General features: G+C 37.3%; 1 pseudogene; it reads left to right on the forward strand.

Annotated features, from left to right (window-relative positions):
• Window positions 1-2,100: 2,100 nt before the first annotated feature.
• On the forward strand, window positions 2,101-2,698 carry LOC110596561 (annotated as a pseudogene).
• The last annotated feature ends 18,606 nt before the right edge of the window (window positions 2,699-21,304 follow it).

Below are 21,304 nucleotides of genomic sequence, written 5' to 3' on the forward strand. Positions count from 1 at the left end.
AAGTTTTCTGTTTTGAATTCTGGCCCCAACTCCCAAAATAGAGGACATAATTTGCCCCTAATGATAGATAGGCAAAGGTTGTCCAGTTTCCCCCAAGATAAACTCTGCTTTCCTGAGATCCCTTTCTCACACTCACCATCCAGATCCAGTTCTCTTCTGTGACCAAACAGCTCTTCAAACATTTCTGAAAACTCAGCAGCCTTTTACATCCTCTGAATTTGTGCTATTTCTATGGCCTGCAAGGACCTTCCTTCTCCCGATAGTACCAGACCCTGCTCACCTGTCAAGCCCTGGCTCATGCCTGTCTTTGTTCTCACTTTCTACCCTGTTGGTCCCCTCACTGGACTCTATATCACTCTCCTTCCTTTACTTTAATAGGAAAAGTCAAAGATGTAATTGATACTCTTTGGTGCTGTGAAATGAATAAATGCATTCCCACTTATACAGAGCCCTGGAATATTATTAATCACCAACTATTATGAATATGAGGAACATTATTAACTACTAGCTATTCCCTTGCTTAGAGTACATCGGCCCTGCTGGATGGTGATTGCACATGTCAGACCCAACTGTTTCGGCCTTAGTCATAGCTGACAGGGTTGTTTATTTCAAGATTTTAAAAATTCAGAAATAAATCTGTAAAATCTAAAAATTATTAAATACACTATCTAAAATTTGCTAATAACTAGCTTAAATAAACTAATATTAAACTATGGGTTGGGCTCAGTGATTCTATGCCTGCAATCCTAGGACTTTGGGAGGCTGACACAGGAGGATTGTTTGAGCCCTGGAGTTCCAAATCAGCCTGGACAACATAGCGAGATCTCATCTCTAGAAAAAAAAAATCATTAAAAAAATAAAAATAAGCCGGGCTCGGTGGCTCAGCCTGTAATCCTGCACCTTTGGGAGGTTGAGGTGAGTGGATTGCCTGAGCCCGCGGGTTCGAGACCCGCCTGGGGCAGCGAGACCTCATCTCTACAATAAATAAAAAAAAAAATTAGCCGGGTGTGGTAGCGCATGCCTGTAATTCCGGCTACTCGGAAGGCTGAGGAGGAAGGATCGCCGGATCCCAGCAGGTCGAGGCTGCGGTGGCCGGAAGCAGCCACTGCACTCCAGCCTGGGCGACAGAGTGAGACTCCAACTCAAAATAAATAAATAAATAAATAAAAATAAATTGAAATAAACTACAAAAAGATATGGAACAGGTTAATCAAAAAGAGTTATGGAATACAGTGCATTTTGGATGGATCTGCTTGACATTGTCACATTGTTAAATTTTATGGCCTGCATTATCTGGCTCTTTTCTTCCATTTTAGTCCACTAATTACAATGATGTACTAATTATTTATTTTGTAATCTAGCAAAAATGCTGGTTTATGGGTCCTTTTGTCTCCACTGGCTTAGGGAGATTTGGAGGTCCACTCTCTGGGAAATCTAGAGAGGGTAGGGGTTGTAGGGATGGTGATCAGGGCATTTCTGTTCCTGCAATGGATAATCTGGAGCTCATCAGGTCAGGTGTGAATTCATGAGACTGTAGGCCTTTGCCCACTTGGAAGTGCTGTGACTCCACAATGCTGCAGGGATCCCTGAGGCATGGTGGGAGGGTGGCCAGGAGAGGACCTCATGGGAGCATACTGGAGTTGTGAGGGCAATTGGAGTTCCCTGGGTGAGTCCTGAATGTGTGAAGGTAAACACAGAATCCTTGCTGCCAGGGTCGGGTAGAGGTGCCGGAGACCTCCATTGGCACCAAGGAGGGACTTTCTCTGCCTCTGCATGGGTAGAGGAGAGTGAAGAGGCTGGGGTTACTAGGGCTGGGAAATCCATGTTAGGGCAGGAGCAGGGTAGACAGAGAAAACCAGGGTATATTTGGGCACCAGGGACTGTGCTCCACCTGCCCCAATTTTTTTTGGGGGGTGTGGAAGACAGGAATGGCGCCTGGAATAGCAAATCCTGGGACCTGACATGCAGGGAGGGTAACGTCAGTGCAGTCACATCACAGGCGCATGCTCCTATTAGAGAGATGGGAGATTAGGACTTCAGAATGCTTCCTACAGAGACCCAGCCCTGAGCTAGGAGATGCCTTAGAGTCTTGGTGTAGCCATGGGATCCAGGCTTCTCTGCTGTGTGGCCCTTTGTCTCCTGGGAGCAGGTGAGTTTTGGGCACAGCTTGGAAATCTCTTATCTCCATGTCCCATCCTTGAAATGCATGAGGCCCAGGATGTCTGCAGCAGGAGGCTTCCTCCTGTGCTGTACCCCTTAACTTCTGTCTTCTAACACACAGGCCTCGTGGGTTCTGGAGTCACACAAAGACCAAAACACCAGATCAAAGCAAAGGGACAACGAGTGATACTGAGATGCTCCCCTATCTCTCTGTGTCTTGGTACCAACAGAACCTGGGCCAGCCCTCCAGTTCCTCAGTCAATTTTATAATGGGAAACAGAGAGAGAAAGAAAACTTTCCTGATCGAGTCTCTGCACAGCAGTTCCGTGACTATCACTCTGAACTCAACCTGAGCTCCTTGGAGTTGGGGGACTCCGCCCTGTATCTCTGTGGCAGCAGCTCAGCACAGCCCTGTGTGATCATCAGCCTTCTGTGCAATAACATTCCTGCCCCCACTCAGGAAGTGACGGTGAGGCACTTCCACAAGAGATCAGGCCCTGGTGTGCTGACAGACACTCTTCCCTGCTTCTTTAATTGACCTGTTTTAATACTCACTGAAATCATGCATGATAAGGATTATTGTACCTGCTTATATTTCTGAGGGAAAGCAGCTGGCCTGGGTTTCATGTTTTAAAACTTGCTGAAGTCGGTTCTTCCAACACCTCCTACCCACCCCTCATTCTCTATTGGTGGGATGGCAAGGTCATGCCTCATATGGGATCATTATAGCTTCCTGATAAGTCCAAGGAACACATGACTTGCAAGCAAAGCATGTCCATTTATTCTTCATTGTGACAAAAAAGAGAAGTGCAAATTTCTTCCCTGTAGCCTTTATATGGGCAAAGCCATGTGATGTCTTCATGGAGGATGGGAGTGAAGGGAGGTTTCCTAGCTGCACAGCAAAGGGAATGGTGTGTTATTTAGAGGAATTACAGTCTTTCTCTACCTGATGCAATCCATCATGAGGGAAAATATAGGAATAATTGTTATTGCTTCATTTATTTTGCTCTTTTGTTCAATTAATCTTTTCTAGTCTCTTACTTTGTATGAGATATTGCATCACATCAAATGGAAAATAATATACAAAGAAAATTAAAGAAAAATGTAGGGAAACTTTCAAATAATGGAAAAAATATTTTTCTTGCATTTGACAATTTTAAGGTCTGCATTTTGTTTTGCATATTCAAAGTAATTTATTCAGTTTCTGATTTATACAAATTTCCTTTTTTTTTTTCTTTCACTCTTTGGCTACCTACTCCCTTTGGCCAGACATTTTTTTATTGCAGTAAGAACACTTAATATGGTATTTACACTTTCAGTGGATTTATAATTGGACAGTACAGTATTGCAGTCTACTGGCACAATGTTGTATCTGTGTAGACCTGGGCCCAAACAGAAGAGCAGAGAGGGATAAAGGTTTTAAAACTGATCTGAGTAAATTGAAGGACAATTTCCCAGGAAGATCCTTTTACTGACCACATTCAGATGATAGTAAAACAAGCCTGAAAATTATTTCCCCAAATCAACTGAGTACACAGGATATCGCATACTTTATAGAAACTTTCAACAGGACCCATATTTCATATTATAGCCTTCTTTCTCGACCACATTGACTAATCTCTAGAACTTGGTTTTGCTAGCAAAGAGGTCTGTCTTCTGATTTGGTTTAATTCATGAGTGATGTGACTTCTTAATCTATTTAAAGATTAATCTATTTTAATTTAAATAAAATAATATTGTTTGAATAAGTTGGAGCTAATTAACAAATTGAATAAGTTTTCTCCATAATTATTTTAAACAAACCAATGGTAGACCAATGTTTCTTGCTAGGACTTTGTTTTTCACATTTCAGTCTCAGTTACCCAGTCTAGGAACCAGAACATTTGAGAATTGATGAGTTTCTTTGTGCCTGAGATGGTCTGCTCTGAGTTTGTAAAAGATCATTCACTTGTTGAGAAAGCATGGGGACATTCATTAGTACAAGGCAGTTTGTCAGTAGGTATGGAAATGTCTAATATAAAATATGGCATGTTCTTTTGCCTGAATGAGTGTAGAGTCTCAAAATATAATTATTGCAATAAGAACACTTTATATGATATTTACACTTTCAGTGAATTTAGAATTGGACAATACAGTGAAAAAATCAAAAGTAAAGATACTTACATATTATTCATTTTTAATTTTATATACTATATACTTTATTCTGTATATATATAAATTTTTTCATGGAAGAACAGGAAAAATACAACTACAACAGTTCATGGGATCCAATTTATGGAGTAAATATACTTAAAAGATTAGAGAATCAGCATTCTATTCTAGAGTCTGCATTTTGAATGTCCTGAGAACACATTCCTATATGAGGAATCTAAACCATGGGTGAATTTGGCAGCCCAGAGTTCAGCAGACAGTTCTTGGCCCATACATTTGAGAGTCAGACTGGAAATACTTGCAAAAAATCCAGAGTTTTGATGTTCCGCACTCTCAATCCAGAACTTTCTGGATTCCATCGATTGATGTCACAAATATACCCTCACCATTAAGAATATTAAAACAAACTCCAATTAGGGAAAGTGAGCAGGCTTAAATGGTCATTCTGAAGATGTGACTATAATAATATAATTTTGATATTGTAAGAAATGAAAGACAGAAGAAATAAACTCAAATGAATACAAGAAGGAATTGAAACATGAACAGCAAAAAAACACTGTCAGGAATCATCAGATAACCTTAACAAAAGCAATAAATGTGATATTTAAAATGAATCATATAGTGATTAAAAGAAAATGAATAAATCAGCACATTAGATGCTCGTGAAGAGACTGCTATTTATATCAAAGTCATATCTGAAAAAAATACCTAAAACAACACAGAAAATTAAATGTGTGAAATAAAAGAGAAACTAGAGAGGGAGGAAAAACTGCAAGTTTCTGGTATTTTGGAATATACACAGTATTTTGTCAGAATTTTCCCTTTTTTATATATGTAAGGGAATTTTAAAGAAATTAGGAAAAACTGTAAGGGGATGATTTTAGCTGAAAATTTTCTGGAAGCAACAAAACCTCCAGTTTCAAGAACTTGAATGAATCCCACGTAAGATGTTACATAAAAAATTTGGAGCATTCATGACAAAGATAAAATTTTGAAGGCAGTCAAAAAGAAAGAGAAATATCTCTTAAAGGAATAGAGTGAAATTATCAATAAAAGTGAAAAAAGGCGGTTAAAAATAATCATTAACTCAGAATTAGAGTTCTCATTCATTAAAGAGAAAGGAAATCTCAACAGTTCACATATCCTGACCCCATGAACTGGGACTTGAAACATAATTGGTTATCTTTTCTCATTCGTAATCTGAGTTTAGTAATGTGTATTAAAGATGCTTTATGCAGTTAATTTTTTAAAAGCAAATCTCATTATAAAGTGTAGGTTCTAGAAATTTTAGGTCTCTATTAACTCTCTGACAAATCCTTAACCTAGGACAACTACTTACTCTGTGCAATTTTGGGATTAAAGACAAACACGGAACACTATGGCCATATTCACTTTTGTTTTAGAAACAAAGTCTTTTGAAATGCAAACATAGCAGTCTGATAATTCATTATGTGAAATTAACATAAAAGTTTCTCTCTTAAGGGAATATGAAATGTTACTTCTTACAGTACTTCTTGCTTGATTCTAAGTCTGATATGCAAGAAAGTGTGGTGCTCCCAGAAAGCTGTGACTTTAGAGCTACTGGCAATCACACAAAAGAGCTGATAGAAAACGGGACAGTTTTGCTTGCAGGGAGACCATCATCAAGGAGCCTTTACTGCCCTCCATCACATCTTCACAGCCCACGTCTGATCTCAGCCTCACAGCAGTGGACAGTCACCTTCAAGTCTCCTCCTGCTGTTAATGCCCTTTCTCTGCTTCTCCCTGAGCCTGCTCTGATATAAACTGAGTCCATCCAGCCTGTACTTTAGAGGTCATAATGCTTCTGGTGGAATAAGATGGGATGAAATCACCAGCTTCCTTTCATGCAGAAAATTGGGAGAGGCATTCTGTGTGCTTCTCAAGAAGTCCTGATGGATTCCATCTCTTGTTGTCCCAGGACAAACTCAGTGTTGCACCTATATCCTGATTTTCAGCCTTGTTGTTTTATTCTCCCTGCTCTCTCATTCCTACTTCCTAGGAATATTTCCCAAATAAACTACTTGTACTTAAGCCCATGTCAAAGATTTTGCCTTCAGAAGTAGCCCAAACTGTGACAGTGATGTAGTCAAGTGACCATCCAAGATCCTTTGCTTTGAAAGACACCATTGCTTTTTCTTTTATCCATACTGCCACCCATTCATTCCATAGTGACATTTATGAATTAATTTTGTCCAAGATCATTTTCATTCATTGTGAATTTACAAGACTCACATGGGTCTTTGCTCTGTTAAATTTCTTATCCTACTTGTAATTAAATAGACTGGGATCTGTAAGGGGAGTCTGCCTGGACTCATGTAAAATTTTCTTCCTCTTGTTATTCCTCGTATCTCACCCAGTGACGTTAGAGTATTGTAGAGAATGCTAAGATTGTTAGTAGATCATACCTTATTTTGAAAATGAGAGTCTCAGAGTTCTGAGATTCCATGTACCTTATGCCAAAAATGTGAGTATCATGCTGAAAACTTAAAAAAAAAAATTCCCTGACGCAACCATGAATAATGGCCTCTTTTGCTGTGTGGTTCTCAGTCTCCTGGGACTGGTAAGTTCTGGGCATAGGTGAGAAACCCCTCCTGGTCTTCCCAGTCCTCTGCCACAGCATTTCCAAGTGGATTCTCATTGACCACCCCTTTATTTCTACTTCTGATTCTGTGTCCTTTCTCAATGGAACAAATTACTCATCCAGGAATTACTCATTCAGGAATTACAGGAATTACTCATTCGGGTTACATCAAGATGTTAGTCACAGAAACGAATCCTCACACTGCGATAGGACCTGGATATAAAATAACTATTTGGTTACTGACTAGATGCATTGCACAACAGCACATTTGTGTCTCTATCAATATTCTCCCATTTGGGGGGAATAAGGTCTTCTGAATGAACAACAAGACATATCCCTGAAGACTCCAGATATGTGTATTACTGATTGAATATCTTGTCCATATTCTTAATGAATCTTCTTTCTTTTCTTTCCACCTAATGTACAGCCACTTGGGATGCACAGGTGGTGAGTCCTCATGGCCTCACGTGAAGCACAGGGAGATTCAGACCGAACACAGAAGGCTGTGATTAGACAGTGAAGCACCTATCATGCAAAGTAAAATATGGCAGCGCAAAATAACATTTCAAATTGTAAGGACTCTGATTCTGAACTGTGAAAACTTTCTTGATGTCAGGTGAGTCTTTTAATCTAGGGGAACACTGTATACTGACATACAAGTATCTGGAGTTTAGGCAAAAAGAAAAAGAATTAAAAGGTATTTGGCATTGAATTTCATGCAGAGAAATTCAATCACAAAGGATTTCTCCTTCATTATGGAGTCTGCTAGGTGACACTGTTCAGCACACTATCAAAATAGTCACAAAAAGCAGTATACAAATGAATGATTTTATCATAATGAGAATAAATTATGCATGGAAGAACAGATATCATTACTAAAATCAGATAAAGAACTTATGGACTTATACAATTTCTTCAAAAACAGACCAACAAATCTTTCCAATCTGAGCTGTTCAACTGTTTCTATGTAACTGATTTGTTCCTGTGGGAAAGGAAAGGAATGTGGCCAGTGAGATCTGCAGCACAAGCTTCTGTCAGGGACAGTGACATCACTGAGTCACTGAAAGTCCCAAACTATTTCCCCAAAGCAGGACTGGGAAACAGGAGATTCTTCCATGGACCTGAAATGGGCAGGAGAATCTTCCTCTATGGCCCTTTTGTCCTGTGAGTAGGTGAAGGCCGGTCACAGGTGGGCTTCCTTTCCTGAAATTCCCAGGGCTTTTCTCTTGGGATGACAGTATCAAGGTCTGTTCTCCCTTATAGGACACAAGGATGATGGAATTACCGAGAACCTAAGACACAAGGTCACAGAGACAAGAGAGGAGGTGACACTGAGTTGTCCACGGACTGAGAACCATGACAATATGTATTAGTATTGACAAGATCTGGGACATGGGCTGAAGGTGATCCTTACTCAATTGGTGCTGGTATCACTGATAAAGAAGCCTCTAATGGCTACAGTGTCTGCGGATCAAACACAAAGGATTTCTCCCTCACTGTTGAGTCTTGTGTCACCTCCCAGACATTTGCATACTTCTGTTGCCAGCAGTTACTCCACAGTAAAGGAAACTTAAGAAAACACACGCTTTAAATAAAAATATCAGTAACTTTAGTTACATTTAGTTAATGTATTGTTCATTGAGACATACCATAAAAAATGAAAAAATAACTTGCAACGGGGGAAAAACATGAGGAAGACACACAAACACTGAAGATTTTGTGTGACAGAAACCATTTAGGCTCATCAAACACTGGCTCTTCTATGGTTTCCGGCCTTACTTGCAGTTGGGAACATGTCAGCAGGTTCTGAGTAATGGGATTTGGGTAAAAATGTTGTAAGTCAATTCCAAACCTGGCCCTTACAAATATGCCATGGCACTGTGTGGACGGTGGCTAAGCATACTCCCATGTTCGGAGATTTGGTACATGCCTTAGAGTTGTGTTTGCGGCTAAGATTTATCAAAGTGTCATAGGAATATTCAGCAGCAGATCATATAGGAAAAGCACACAAGCAGAATCTAGAGGAGTCCATGTGTAGGCTTCCTTATGCTCTCCTCCTCCTAAGACGGTCAACAGAGCTCACTCTTCCCCAAACAGCAAAAATTCATTAACACATATGCAATGTTTCTGTCAAGGGATCTTATTAGCGACCCAGCACCCTTAAGGTTTTAGTAAAGGCTAGTCATGTTGGCACCCACTGTCTAGCACATACCAAACATCCAGGCTCCAGAATAAATATGGTATTCAGAACAATATTGTTTGCAGCACCTGCCTAAACACAATGGGCCACTCCTCTCAATTAGGAAAAGCTTTGTATCAGTGGAGGACACTGTTCACCAGCCAAGTTCCCAGAAACCAGTCAGAGGCCAATCTTGAAGCAGGACTTTCTGAGCACAGTAATTTCAAGCCTACTGTGTCAACTCTTTATTGCACAGACACCCTTCACTTCTCTTTTGCCATGACTTGATGGAATTGGGAGCTACATGGCACAGATTGCCTAATTATTATATGGAAGCAGCTGTACTCACTGGGTCATAATTTGGTGGGCAACTGTCCAAGAAATCTGCTCTTGCCACATTGGGCTTTGTCATCATGGGAAGTAAGATTTAGTAAGATAGAGTCAAGCCCCAGAGGTCTTAAGTTTATATTTTCCATTTTGTGTTAGTATAGTTATCCTTGTCTAATAGGGTCAGTATCTAGAATGAGTAAGCTGAATAGGCAATCACAGAAGAGTAAACATAAATGACCACTTGCCATGTGAACAGGTTTTTAACTTTACTTAGAATCGGAGTATTGCAACTTGAACTAGTACATTATGATTCAAAAATAAATTAAATTTAAAATTTTCAAAAATTAGGGTAGATGTATGGTCTAGTGAAAATGATCCATATATCCATCACAAAAGACAATTAAGACTACATCGGAAAACAGCGTGTGGAATATATTGTGACAAACAGCATTTCAGGAAAAATTATCAATGTATTTGAGTTACTTTGGTTCTTTCCGCTTGGGTTCCGTTCTTGTTTTTAGTTTTTATCATGGAGAATTCAATAGTCAGTTTTTATTTTTTGCCAACTTAAAGGTACCCTTCTTATCTTTCAAAAAATGTGTTAAAATATAGGCAATGTATAATTCAGTTACTTTATTTTAACCCACAATTCAGTGGCATTAAGTACATTTACAATGTAGTAGAATTATCATCACTATCTATTTCTAATGTATTTTCATCTCCTCAAATAGAAACTCTACTCATTAAGCAATAATTCCATATGCCTCATCTCCTGGTAAACTCTAATCTACTTTCTGTCTTCATGATTTATTCTACTGTAGATAATTTATTTACATGGATTCATGTAATATTTTTCCTTTTGTGTCACTACCCACAACGGTTTCAGGGGTAATTCACATGGCAGCATTTATCACAACTTCATTTCATTTTAGGGCTGAATAATATTCTCTTGGATGTGTATACCATATCTAGTTTATCCATTCATTAGCTGATGACATTTGGTTTGTCTCCACTTTTTGACTATTGTGAATAATGGTGCAATGAACATTGACCTGGAAATATCTGTTTCATCTCTTGGCTTTTGTTCTTTGTAATATATTCCAAGGAATATATGGCTGTATTACATTTATCCTTTTGAGCAATTGCCAATTTTTTTTGTTGCAGGTGAACAATTTGAGATTCCAACTAGCAGAGTACAGATTACAGATTCTTAAAAGCATTGCCAATACTTATTTTCTATCTTTCCTCTTTTTTAATTAAAAATGTTATTATTATAGCCATCTTAATAAGTATGAAGTGGTATCTCATGGTGACTTTGATTTGCATTTCCTTAATGAGTAAGATTGTAACTGCTTTCTCATGTTCCATTGTTCATTTGTAAATCTTCTTTAGAGATAATTATCTTTTACTTGAAAAATTATTACCTGAAAGAAGCCAATACTTGATTGATTTTTGTAGAATTTGTCTGACTTTAGATTTATGTTATTTTACTGAGATGATGCTAAATCAAAAACAAGTTGAACTTCCCTGGAAAATTTGTTGTTTGTAGTGTTTTTAGTGCAGTACTACTGAAACATTTTTAATATACTGTAGAAGAAAGAAAACGAGCAAATTTATTGACATCACTGGGAACCAGGATTCTTACAAAGAGAAGAGAGAGAAATCTGTGGTCCTGATCTGAATTAGAGGTGTCAATATGAACTCATAATATTAAGGATTACATATTTTTGAATTATTCCTAGGATGGGTATAAGAAAGAAAAAAACATGGAACCAACCATGTTGCCCATAGAAGCTGGACTGGATTAAAGAAATGTGGTACATATGCACAATGGAATATTATGCAGCCATAAAGAAGGACAAACATATGGACTTTGCTGCAACTTGGATGTATTTAGAGTCGATCATACTCAGCGATCTATCACAGAAACAAAGAACAGAGTACCATATGTTCTCACTCATAAGCGGACCTTGAATAATTATAATACTATAAGAAAGGGATCGGCAGTAGTGGAAAACTGTCAGGGGAGGGGGGTTGAATTGGCAGTAGAGGGAAATTTCTAGGGGAGGGAGGGGCATACCTCATCAAGAAGGGTACCTGCATAATCAATATTTGTATGCCTAATCCTGAATTGTACCCCACATCTTTATAATAAAAAATAAATACAATAAAATAAAGTCAATTGACTAACTGCCCTGTTTGTTTTGTGTTTGTGTTCCCAGTAGCAATAGGCAGAGGATTATGGTTCCGAATGTTATTCTCCAATAAAAGAAACAAAGTAAAATGGCTGCTTTCACATCCATGGCAGGGAAAGCACTAAAACATCTTTTGGCGGAAATCATGGAAAGTGTCAGAACCAAGAAGACATAAAAAAGATCTACAGAATCAATTTCAATGGGTTCTCAAAAGCCAAATATGGGTCAATTCAGGTATTAAAGAAGAATAAGGAGGTTATTAAATTATAACAAATTTTTAAAAATGAGGTAGTTTAAAGACAATAAAAAGAGAGTAGGTGAGAATCTTCCCATTACAAAAGAATGCTAGTTGATATATTCAATTAGAAAATACAGGTAACCATCAATGTAATTATAGACAAAGACCACCAGTAGTTGACAAAATATTGTTTTGTTTGTTTGTTTTTTTCATCAATACTTTGAATACATTATTTTACTCTCCCCTGGCCTGCAGGGTTTTGCAAAGAAATCTGTTGAATCCCATATCGGGGTTTCCTTGAATGCAATATATTTCTCTATCTTTTGCTGCTTTCATTATTCTTTTCTTTCTCTTTGACTTTTGAGAATTCATTTCTATTGTTTCTTGGTGAACTCCTTCTTGAATTGAATTTGAATGGAAACCTGTGAGCCTTCTGTACCTGGATGTTGTTGGCTTCTCCCAGATTTGGGAAATTTTCAGCCATTATTTCCTTATGTGGCTTCCAGGGCCTGAACAGGATATTTACATTGTTTTAAACTATCACCCTACTGATACTGTGTCCACAAAGGGTAAAGGTGCCCTTTACAATGGAGAGATCTGGTGTTAATCACCTCAAATTTAGCATCGCCAAATTTGTGTATACATAAAATTTTATGTTCTTGTAATTGACCAGATGCAACAGAAAACACATAATATTTATCATTAATAACTTTCAAATAAAATAAACTTTCTAGCCGGGCTCGGTGACTCAGCCTGTAATCCTGCACTTTGGGAGGCTGAGGTGAGAGGATTGCCTGAGCCTGCGGGTTCGAGCACCACCAGGGCAACTTGTCAAGACCTCATGCCTACAATAAATCAAAAAATTAGCCGGGTTGTAGCACGCCCCTGTAGTTCCAGCTACTTGGAATGCTGAGGTGGAAGGATCGCCGGAGCCTAGTAGGTCGAAGCTGCGGTGGCCGGGAGAGGCCACTGCACTCCAGTATGGGTGACAGAGTGAGATTCCAACTCAAAAAAAAAAAAAAAAAAATCAGTGGGTTTTAAAATTCCTCCTTATTTTAAGGGTGAGGAAGTTGTAGTCCTCTTGGAAGTCAGCGACAATGGCAGGACTCAGAACTAAGTCTCCAGTTTCTCTGTGACCAGGTTTAGCTTCCTTTGAGTCCTGAGCTCCGGGAAGACAGTAAAGGTTAAGAAATGCCACCACACATTCTTGTTCTGAGAAATTCATTGTAAAGAAACTTCCTTCCTATATGACTCATATAAGATGCTCCGTCCACTCTTTACCAAGACTCCCATAAGGCTTTGCATGACTCCCTTGTTTATCTGTGGTGGGTCAAACACAGATCTACCCTCTTGCACCTGCCCTTCCTGACTTGGCCAGACACAGATTACTGAACTCCTCATTCTTTGTATCATGAAGGATTAGCAGAGATTAAAAGTTTTTATCTACTTGAAACTCACTTCAGTAGCTATTAGCAATAAGATAAAAGATAAATGTTGATAAGATTGTGTAAAAAAGGAAACTCTTGCAAGCTGTTGTTGGAAATGCAAATGGATACAGTCATTATGTAAGACAGTTTGGAGGTTCTGTAAATTCAAGGTCCAAAAGGCTAATATCATATTTGATCTTGAGAAAAGCTTCTTGTAAATATCAAAATGCTCAAAACACTTAACCAAAATGTTAACATTTGGTTACTGTTACTGTAAAATAATAGTCATTCTCTTAGTAAGAGTGATAATGAAAGTTACATAGTTGAGGGAAAAAAACAGATTAATCTGATAATCTGTGTAATAAAAAAGACCTTGGTAAAGGCAACATGATACACAGAAAATTATTTTTGATAAAATGCAATATGTTTTTTCCTAGGCAAGTTACATTGAGCTAAATAAAGAAAAAAATCTCTCATAATTTTATTTAACAAATGAATAAGCTCAAAAAATTCTTGCTGTTTTAGCCCTAAGTGCAAATTTTAGTTTTATTTCAGTGTCTTTTGGAGATTAAAACTCAATCTTCAAAAAATATATGAACAATTAACTTCTAAATATAGGCAATTTAATCACATGCAAAGATACTTTCATAAGACTCATTTTACACAAACCTTTTATACTTACTCAGATTTCTAAACTTACTCCTACTTTTCACCACTTTCTCAAAACACTAACTTTTGCCCCATATATTCTTTTCTCATATAAGAACAATCAATCATTCCACATAGGGTAAAAATTTGCATTTCTTTTCCCTTTGTCATTTAAAATGCAAATAATATTTTCTCAATTATATATGTGTGTATCTGTGTATATTTAATGTTTTCTATTCATAATTCTAGGCCAAAAATGTAAAAAAGTTGTCTGTTTATAAGTTTTCATCAGATAGATGCAACATAATGCACATATATATGAAAATACTCATAAATAAATATCAACCAAAGATCTAAGAGGGTTCGGTTTAAAATTTTAGTCATGAGACAGTAAAACACAATAATATCAGCCATCTATCTAGTTTATAAAAACAGAATGAAATCCAAACTGTTCTGTTTTTCCTGACAAAATGGGACAAGTTAAGGTTATCTTTTCAGATGGTTATGGCTTTTTACCAGTATTTTTGATGAAGAATTTTATGATTTTGCATTTGCCCATGATAGGTAAAGTTGTCAAGACTGTGGATCAAGTTTTGGATGAAGTAGATTGTTTTACAAGCTTATTTTTCCATTATTTTTGTATTTATTTGTTTAGTTTCACTTTTTCTTCAGACTCCAATATGATTAGGGATTAATTCTTCAGAGGTGTACATTTCATTGTAATGCCAAAAGGCAAACAATCACCAAAGCATCCTGGAAATTTGTAACAACATATTTCTCTTTTGCATTTCAACTTTCAAGACAAGGACTACTGAATTTTTTGTCAATATAGGGAGAAACGTCAGCAGTGACAGAGTAATCAGAGAAAAACACAGTCAAGAGGTTAGAAAAATCTATGTGTCAGTCCACCATACAGATTATTTTACTCTATGTGGTCACTTATTCAGTTCTAAAAGAAACATATTTAGAGAGGTGAAATAATGGAAAATGAGCTCTAAATTTATCTTGATATAATTTGACCATCAGTTAAAAAATCTGTACACAAGTGAACCATAATATAGTTGGCTGGACACCACAAAGAAACTTTGTACTAGCAGACTTTTAGAATTTGACAATAACATTAGATTTCATATTAATCTTTCTAGAGTAAAGATAATCTAATTACCCACTGCATATAAAATTTGAGTATTGCCACTAGAAAGATGTCATGTTTTTACATAAGAAATGGTTGCCAGAGAAGACAAAAAGTTCATTATAGTTCCCAAAGGGATGCAAGGTCCTTTGTTAATGTGGCCTTAACAGTCAGATTTTGAGTAAGTCAAAATGTTTGTATCCAAAAAATGGAAACTAGTCCTGAGATCAGATTTACCAGAGCAGAAATGACAAGCTATGGAAGCAGACTGAGTAAAGGTTCAAGTGGGTGTATCACACACCAGTTCCAAGAATCTTCATTCCCTCTGAAGAGGATCTTCCTTTAGGACTACTTTCTGACTCCCTTTTTGTCACCTTAACAACAACAGCAACAAAACTAGATTCTCTAAGATAGTAATAGGACTCGTAATCCTGAGATATGCAGGCTGTAAGAACCACAGGCATATCTAAATAGGTGAGGCGAGAGGAAACTTTTAATGCAAAAGCCAAACATGTAAGGTGTTTTTGAGACAAAGACATCATTGGTTACGGTGCCTTAGGGCAGAAACTGTTGGAAATTTATCAGTTGGGGTGATGAGGCAGGAAAGTGTTCTTTTGAATCCAACTAGCTGTCTTAGTTGCTTAGGTAGCAAGCTGCAGTTTGGAAATTTCTTGGCAAAAGTTCTTGATACAGGTAAATGTGCCCAAGATCTTTTCAGGAGTCTATCATTGGCATGCGGGCATGTGGATCCATCTTTCTTAGCCTTGTGGCAATATTTAGTTACTCCTATTAAGACCTTGATTCTGACAACTTTCACACTGACATATTGATGAGAATATATTCCTTCTCCGTCCTATCTCATTTTTGGTACTCAGATGCCAGTGGTTGTATATACTCAACTTTCACCCCATGCCAGTCTTAAAGCTCATCTGGCCATCATTTTATCTCATTCTCCCAACCACTTGTATAAAACACAACATAAAATAAATATTCTAGTCTCTTCATGGGAACTGAAGAAGATAATTTGTATTGCATATGATACAGCAGAATTTCATAATGGTCTATCTTAGCTCACTTTGTTCTTTTCCAGAATTACTTACTTAGGTCTTGCCAGCATTACCTCTTTTTATCCCTCTACACCTCTCATCTCCCTTTTTAAAGGATTATTGTCCTCACAAATTAGACCTGGTCTTCAGTATGCAATCTCACTCAGTCAAACAAATGCAGTCCCCTGTCCCTTTGGAGGGTGTACCTTTCCCTTTACAAGTGGCATATGAAGGTTTTGATTGAACAAAGATGCGGACAGTTTATGTCCCAGGCAAGGAATAGAATTACACTGTTAATAAATTATAAAAGTCTTTAAAAATGTTGTTTCACTTTCCCATAAAAGAAGTAAAAAAAGACTTTTTGGTAAGCATATGTGAAAACAAATGTAAAAATGAGGAGACCATAAATTTATTTTTTCTAGACATGGCACTAAGGGGCATTTTTCCTTTTAAGCATGATGTTAGTTATACAGGAGCAAGAAATTGAAAACGATATCAGGAAATTAAGGAGGATATTACAACTTTTAGAACTGCAAATTTTGAGCTCAAAGAGTTGATCATCAAAAATTGAAAAAGTGATGTTGAAGTTTTCAAGCCACAAAGGAAAGTGGTGTGATTTGCAGCCGGGATAAAGTCACATCAGAGCAGGTGTCTTTCTTTCAGTGTGATCTCTTCGTGGGAAGAAAACGGATAAAGGTCCCCTCTGGAAAGGTAGTTATGTGTGGAGAAATTTAAGGGACTTTGGGAAGACTTCTGAGAAATTTGAACCTTTTTTCCATTTCACATACATTAGAGACGAAATGCGGTGGGATGACAAGGAGCACCTTAAATACACCAGGATGTCAGTGCTGTGTCTCCCTGGTCCACATGATCTTTTTTTTGTACTTTGAAATTTAAAAAATTATGTTTGTGGATATGATGAGACTTATCACAACACAGGCTATATAAACTATAAATTTATCCCTTAAAAAAGAAGGGAAAACAGACCTTCCATCTACTAATCAGACCATAGTTTATTTTCTACCAGGAGCTTCTTACTGCTATCAGATCTTTGAGCTGGAAGATGGTTTTGGAGAACATTTTTGGTCACCACTAATCTCTTCTGTGGGTATCTCCCAGTATGAAGGGAAACTCAGAGGCAGAGTCAGTATGAACTAAGAACACTGCAAACAACACACTCCCACAGAAACAGGGGTGTTCAATTAAAAAACAAGCATGTCATCTAGTGGATATGTCCTTATTAATAAACTTGGTTAAGTGATGAAGGATGGACATAAAATCACAGGGAACGGTTGAGATAATTTTAGAAGGCTTAGATAACTATCAGGTTAGTTTTGTTGAAAAATTTTTGCTAAAGGGTGGTAATACACAGTAAGTTAGTAGAGAAGATAATCTGTTGATTTGTTCTGTAACAGTTGGAAACATATTTTTTAAATGGAATAATAAATTAATGAAAACCATAATTCAATGAAGAGCTCTGGATATTCCATAGCTTACATGGGCGGAAAATATAAGGAGATTCACCTAAGATATTTAGACAAAACGGATTTCTCTAAGACTGTGATGCTTGTGTTGAATTCATTCAACAAATGGACATTTTACTTTGGCATTTCATGGTAACTCTAAGCAATACTGTGACAGTAAACATTTTTAATTTTAAAAATTTGATGCTGATACTAAAATTGCGTGCCATAAACAAAAATTACGAAAACAGTTTCTATTAAAATAATAAATTAATTATGATGTATAGGGAAAAAGAGACTTTTTTTTTTAGTTGAGTTGGAGTTTCACTCCGTCGCCCAGACTGGAGTGCAGTGGCCGCTCCCAGCCACCGCAGCCTCACTTCAGTATGAGACTCCAACTCATACAGACTTTTTTTTGAGTCTGTCGCCCATACTGAAGTGCAGTGGCCGCTCCTGGCCACCGCATCCTCGATCTGCTGGGCTCCGGCGATCCTTCCGCCTCAGCCTTCCAAGTAGCCGGAATTACGGCATGTGCTACCACGCCTGGTTGATTTTTTGATTTATTGTAGAGATGAGGTCTCGCTGCCCAGGCTGGTCTCGAACCCGCGGGCTCAGGCAATCCACTCACCTCAGCCTCCCAAAGGCGCGGGATTACAGGCTGAGCCACCGAGCTCGGCTGAAAAAGAGACTCTTTAAATTAAGGACAAATTTGTTAGACAGATTGATCTTGAGGGCATGGTTTAGTGCCTTACTTGTTAATGGAAGAATTAACAACTAGATTATAGAATGTACTGTTACAAGTAAATGTGCTTGTATTTGGCTTATGAAATGTATATAAATACACGTATGTAAATATACACACACATATACACACATACACCTTAGCATAAGAGGCTAAGCTTCTAAATACAAATACTGCTTTACATTGTAAAGCTAAAAAGAAGTCTTAACCATGAAGTTATCACTTGAGAACATCATGTCAAAAATTACAGAAAAATGGTTGCTCAGCCTGTAATCCCAGCACTTAAGGAGACCAAGGCGAATGGATTGCCTGAACCCACGGAATCAAGACCAGCGTGGACAACTTGGCAAGACCTCATCCCTACAATAAATCAAAAATTAGCTTGGTGTGGTAGCACACGCTTGTAGTTTTGGCTACCTGGAAGACTGAAGCAGAAGGATTGCCAGAGCCCAGCAGGTTGACGCTAGGGTGGCAGTAGTGTGCCACTGCCTTCAGCCTCAGAGACAGAGTGAGACTCCAGCTCAAATATAAAACAAACAAAAAAATGAATACAGGAACTAATGATAAAAAATTTCTTTGTAACTATAGACGTAGCAAGTCAAAAAATTTTCTCTCAAACAGTTATTCCTAATCTCAGAATATTACCCCATCCATATCTTTATTTTGGCAACAAAAATACCATGTTGTCTTTGTTCTTAGTGAATCAAGAAACAATGATTTATTCATACTAATTATATTTTCATTACAAATTATTTATCCTAACTCTTCCAAGTGGCTATTTTAAACTTTGATATATTTACCAAGTCTTTTGATGTTTTACTTTGAACATATTTATAAGCAGTTAATTATTCTTAATTATGCTTCCTTTATCCAGCTTGCATTTTCTTTTGTAATGTACACCACCCAGCATTACATTTATACCCTCTATTGATTTAATATTTTGTTTACCGATCAGAATAAATACTATGATGGCAGGGCATTGAATGTTTTCTTCTTTGCTGTATCTGTAGTGCATAAAACACACCAAGGCACATAACACCCTTAAAATGCATTTGTTGAGAAAATGATTGGATAAATAAATATTATAGCTGCATTGCTGCCATTGAGGGTTTACTATGCTTTTGAATTACTCCTCTATTAATGCTGACTTGAATTACTCTGGCATTTTTCAGAATTATGAACCCAATGTCTCAATATTATCTTTCTTGGTTAGTGGAGATGATCCTTATGTTTATAACTTTCACTTCTCTTTCTGTCAATTACTAACTTTAATTCAGTTAATTAGACATATACCACATAGATCAGGTTTACTACAAAATGAAAAGTCTACCCCTCACTTTAATGATATTCCATGTACTGTAGTTGTAAACTAATTAGCATAATGTCATTGGATTAGTGATTCAAGACTGTGTAAATTAGCATTCATTTAAGCAGACACTAAACTATCTGGTGGTACTTTTGAAAGAGAAGCTTTGAAGCCCTCTGGAAGCAAACTTTCTTTGTCTCCCTTGCCAGTAACAGACAAGAGAGAGTAGAACTCTGAGAGTCATTTTGTGATCCCAAGACTTTATCCTTAAGCAAAAGATAACAGGAATGATGGCAGAGGACAGATTTGGAAATAACTGGCCCATGGCTAAAGTTTCTGAATCAGCCAGACAGTCTGATGGAGTTTGACTTGTTTGACAACTCCAAAATTACAAGTGCAAATTTGATTCCCAATGTTGGAGGTGGGGTCTTATGGGATTAGTTTTGGTCATGAGCTGAATCCCTAAGAATGACTTGGTGCAGTACTTTGGTAATGAACTCTATTAACTCTCAAGAGAGAGGGTCGTTGAAAACAACCTGGCACCTTTTTCTCCTCTCTTTCTTGCCTGTTTTCAGGTCTGGCTATCTCTACAAACCGATGTCCCTTGATCCACTAGCATGAGTGGAAGAAGCCTGAAACACTTATCCGAAGAAGATGTTGGTGCCATGTTCTGTATGTATTCAGAACCAGGAGTCAGATAAGCCTCTCTTCAGTATATATTACAGTCTTAGAATTCCTTTATAACAATGTAAAAATGGACTAAGATTACCAACTTTAAAAATCTCTGTACTTTTAAGCTTCTGTTAGAGAATTTTTAACAATGTTATGAATTGGGTATTTTGTTTCATCCCTTCTTGATAAGAACCCTCAAACACCTAGTCATAGAGGGAACATGCCACAAAATAGTAAGAGCCATCTAGGACAAACTCATAGTCAACAAATTACTAAACAGACAAAAATTGGAAGCATTTCCCTTGAAAACTAGAACATGACAAGATTGCCCACTCTCACCCCTCTTGTTCAACATAGTGTTGGATGTCCTAGCTAGAGCAGTCACATAACAGAAGGAAATCATCAGTATCCAAATAAGAAAAGGAGAAGTCAAGTTATCCCTCTTTGCTGACTGTATGATCCTATATCTTCAAAATACATCAGAAACTCTCTAAAATCTCCTTGCTATGATAAAGGACTTGGGCAAGGTCTCAGTGTTCAAAATAAGTGTGCAAAAGACAGTCACATTCTTTAAACAGGTAGAGAACCATATAAAAATCATAATCCCATTGATAATAGTCAAGAATAAAAAATAAAATATCTCAGCAGTTTCTAACTATGGAAGTCAAAGTTCCCTACAATGAAAACTGCCAAACACTACTCAAAGAACTCAAAGACAACACAAACAATTGGAAAAATATTCCATACTCACAGATTGAAAGAATCAACTTTGTTAAGAGGTCTATCCTACGCAAAGCAATCAAAAAATATGATATAATACACAACATCATCATTCTCAGACCTGGAAACAACAATACAGACATTTATTTGGAAACAGAAATTGGAAAGGCTATAGCCAAGGGTTGGTTGGAGGAAAATATGGGTCTAATATGTATATAATTTCAGTTTTAAAATATGAAAAATTTCCAAAAACTATTGCATAACAATGTGAGTCTGTTTAATATTCCTGAAAT

Source organism: Carlito syrichta, unplaced genomic scaffold (assembly GCF_000164805.1).
Source record: "Carlito syrichta isolate Samal-C Ts95f unplaced genomic scaffold, Tarsius_syrichta-2.0.1 Scaffold309932, whole genome shotgun sequence".
Lineage (NCBI taxonomy): Eukaryota > Metazoa > Chordata > Mammalia > Primates > Tarsiidae > Carlito > Carlito syrichta.